The sequence below is a fragment of the Pterocles gutturalis genome, unplaced genomic scaffold (assembly GCF_000699245.1).
Source record: "Pterocles gutturalis isolate BGI_N339 unplaced genomic scaffold, ASM69924v1 scaffold18814, whole genome shotgun sequence".
Taxonomy (NCBI): domain Eukaryota; kingdom Metazoa; phylum Chordata; class Aves; order Pterocliformes; family Pteroclidae; genus Pterocles; species Pterocles gutturalis.
The window spans coordinates 1,145-5,390 of record NW_010136164.1 but is presented as its reverse complement, the minus strand read 5'-3'; the positions used below and the strand labels follow the sequence as shown (position 1 = coordinate 5,390).

General features: G+C 36.9%; 1 long non-coding RNA gene across 1 annotated transcript; it reads right to left on the bottom strand.

Moving 5' to 3' along the window:
• Positions 1–1,076: 1,076 nt before the first annotated feature.
• LOC104468178 lies at positions 1,077–2,282 on the bottom strand. Its single transcript, XR_727618.1, has 2 exons — positions 2,166–2,282; positions 1,077–1,644 (listed from the first exon to the last, which is right to left on the bottom strand). It is a non-coding gene; the product is annotated as an uncharacterized LOC104468178 (long non-coding RNA).
• Between the last annotated feature and the right edge of the window lie 1,964 nt (positions 2,283–4,246).

Sequence of the window (4,246 nt, the reverse complement as noted above, 5' to 3'; positions counted from 1 at the left end):
GCTAGTGCAGAGTGGGTAAAGGCCCCCATTTAAGCTGGTCTTTTGGTTAAGCAATTTCTGGTGCAACCATGTGTTTCTGGATTGGGTAAGGCTCTTCCTCACCCAGTGTTGCCAGAGAAAGAGAAGGTTCATGATAAATAGAACTTGGCCTTGATCCAAGATTAGGTAATCCTAAATGCTAGTGTTAGAGGTAGACCACAACTTTTACTAGGATACTTCTTTCATTTCAAGCAACAGGTATTAAATGTGCTAGAGATGTATAACTTCCTGTTGCAAAAGGAAGCAAGAAGCAACCGTATGTCAGTGTTATTTGTCAGTGAGACACATGCCTCAAGGTAGAAAAACATTTAAACCCATCTGTAGATGGACCTATGGAATATGGTTCAGGGAACATATATGAAGTATCTAGACCCATTTCTATTAAGGAAAGGAAAAGCAGTAGAGACCATGCTCCCATAGGGAGGGGCACTGGATTTGACAAACTCAAATTTAAAAAATAACTATATGAGACTGGTTGGAAAAGAGAACTACATAGCCAAAGGGTAACAATAATAACAAAATAAAGACATGAACACAAGTTAAAAGGCATCTAGAATGCCTCCATCATTGTGCACTAAGTATGAAAGAGGGAGGGGCAGTTTGAAACAGCTTTAACTTCTGAGACCAGAAAAAAACAGGAGGATGCTGTATTTGAATACCTGCAGTATACACTTCTTTGTTAGTTTTTGATAGTATAAAACAGCTGATGTCTACCAACATGTAATACTACTACAACACAGTATTCCTTTGCATCCACAAAACAGACCCTTTGCTGCTTCACTTTTGATCAACTGCATTGACATATCATTAAAATATTTTAAAATGTGAAATTCCTCTGCTGTCTCTGCACCTGTAATGGTGTCTTGTGTTTCTTTCAACAAGAAACAAATCTCTCTTCAAAACAATATGAAAAACTAAGTTTGGTTATAAAGGTCTTGTTTCCATGGAAACGCTGGCCTTTTCAGGATGTTCGATCATGTATTTTCCATTTGATCAGTGAGAAAGAACGAGTAGCAAAACAATGAAAACACAATTCAGAGAGGAAAGTTAATTTATTTGTCTAGAACATCAAACTAAGTTGAGATACCTTAGTTCAAGGTTTCTCCTTGAACTTTATCCTTCAGTTTCTTCACAAGCCTGTACTTCATAAACAAATATTCCAAGTTATCTATCTACAAAAATAGGATGGACAATTCTTGACTTTCTTCAGCTATCAAGTTAATTTACAAGTCCTTGAAGATCAGATGAAAAACAGGAAGGGATCCTATATTCCTTAATACACTCCACCACATTTCCCAAGTGTACTGGAAAGGAGGAATATTAGCCTTCTTTGGAAAGGTGCATGGGAAGGCTTATTGCCATCTCTTGGAGACAGGGTATGCATTTACATCACCATGACTGCCATGGTACAGAATCCTTGATTGCTGCTTTTATACAGCATGACCAATTATCTGAGAGTTGTAGTCCGCTGTCTCCATTCGCAGAATATATGGGATGATGCTATCAATCTGAACATTTCCAATTAGTCCTGCAAAGAACAGCTCTTCAGTGATGGCAGCACTCATCAGCCTAAGAGCAGGCAATCGGAGAAGAAGTCTAGACAGTCTGGAAAATAAATTTGGCAAAAGTGTTACTTGGGGTCACAGATTTTGATGTTATTTCTGTTATTAGTAAGAGAAGAGAAAAAAATTACAAGGGACAAAATTGGTAAAAATTTGCTATATCTAATTCATGAAAGGCTTAAATATTTAAATTAAATTTATGTTTAGTCATGTCTTCAACAGTACAAAAATGTGAATATACCTGTCAATCATATGGACTGTATAAGGTTTGGACTTAGACTAAATGAGGAAATATTCCAAGTAGGTGCAATTCAAAATGAAAATATTAAAAGTATTAACTTTATATCCAAGATTTCATTTTGGAAATTAATAATTAATGAGCAGATAAATAATAATAATATATATGAATACATGCAAAATATTTGAAGTGCTCTAAAGATAATTTCTTACCTGTAAGGAGGTAAGAAAAAAATTTAGATATTTATTACAAGAAATACTGTACAAATCAGTACCACTGATGCTCTGAAAAGGCAATCAATCAAGTAAGCATATAAGTTTACAGACCTGTAAGTATCATCTGGATATGCTTTGGTTACATAGTCTTGGAATTCCATATAAGCCTTTTCTTGAAATTTCTCTATCTGTACCACATCTTCTAGACCTGGGTGATCTGAAAAAAACACTCTACATTGTTATACCTGTTCTATATAAAATGCACTAAAATCCATACAGATTATCCAACTGTAAGCATACTGAAATGTTTTATCCTGGCTGGCAGCAAAACACAACACTGGTCATGCACCCTCCCCCTTCCTGGGAATTAAAGGGGTAAAGGGAAAATAACTTGTGGGTTGAGATAAGAACAATTTAATAAACTACAATAATATTGGAAATAATAATAATGATGATAGTAATAGTAATAGAAATATATACAAATCACGCAGTGATACGCTCAACCTGTTCCTGGCTATCAATCCTGGAGCAGGGAGAGTCCCGAAACTGCAGCCCTAGAACAGAGATAAGAGCCCGAGTGTCCGAGAGACTGAGATGACCCTGAGAGAGGGGCAACCCAGAAGGAGACAACCCGGAGCAACAGACAGCACTTCTGGACAGAGCCTCATCTATATACAGGGCATGACATGCATGATATGGAATAGACTACTGGCCAATTTGGGTCTCAGTCCTAAACCTAAGGTCGAATCCTAGGCCAGTAATTGGGGCTGTGCTTCCTCCCAGCTTCTCCTGCACCTGCAGACACGGGCACAGCAGAGAAGCTGAAAAGTCCTTGACTGTCCTGGCAGAAACTATAAACATCAGTATGTTATCAGCCTCTCAGCACAAATCCAAAACACAGCCTCACACTAGCTGCTGTGAAGAAAATTAACTCTGTCACTGCCAAAACCAGGACATGAAATTTGTTAGCTCTGGCAACTTCACAATTTTAATGGAGGCCACTGTTCTACCTCCTTACATTTATTTTCCTCTATGTTTATATTTTACTTAGTTTTTTATAAATACAACCAGACATTTTGAAGAGTTCAAATTAAAGTTGTGCTTCCAATGTTTACATCAATCTTGATGATGTAGCTCTGTCCTCTGTGTAGCAGTAGAAGAGCACTGTTTCAATACACTGACATTTATTGTATGCACAAATAACATTTGTGTGGGAAGTGAAGGATAAAATTAAGACCAGTGGAAAAAGCAGAATAAAAGGCTATGAACCATTTGTTTCCTAACAACTGTAGATGGTATGTAGCAAGATAATTATTTTTCAACTGTTTGGTGCAAAATTTTCAAACATGCTAAACATAATTTTTAGCAGTGATTTAAACACTTGAAATCTAAATCTTGATAAAATGAAAGGATATTAACCTAACTGCCATTTGGAAATTATTATCTGTCAATTCTGAACACTTTACATGGTCTGCAATTTTTATTATCCATCTATCTTAATGTAAATATTTTACAGTCATAGTAGCATGACAAATCACATAGATTTTATTTTTCAGAAATGGGATCATAAATGACCTGCCAAATTATGTCAGAAAAAAGATTAACAGTCACTCCTCGTCTCCAAATATACGGCATTCTGCCAAAAAAATCAGGAGGTTTTGGCCCAGCTATGCAGATACAGAAGCTTTCAGAGCAATTTAGCAGTTATGCAGTACATTGGACTCCCGTGAACACATCAATTCACAAAGGAATATTTTGTCTTGTACAGTAATTCGGTTATTCTGAAAACATTAATTCAAATTTATGCAGAGGACAAGAGGTTAACAAGGTCATAAAGAAGCAACACATTTTGAAGAGTTGTTTTTGACATGCAATATGCATTGCTTCATGGACACTGCTTTTAGAGCAATGTCGAAACACAGCTAGAAGTCAAGTTCCAAAACTAGCAGTTTGAAGACCACTGCTAGTACACTATTAGCCATTTATAAAGATGCAAAGTCTTCTAGGCACTCCCTTTGCACTCAACTCTTTACCCAAGGCTGTCTTGTGACAGTCAAACAGCTGGCTTGGCACAAAAGATTTTCAGTAGTCTTCAAGTCTCCAGCTATGGAAGACAGCAAATCAGGAGGGCCTACTAAAACACATGTTCTTACCTTAGGACTCTGCTGCATGTACAGCCCAGCCCCATCCTG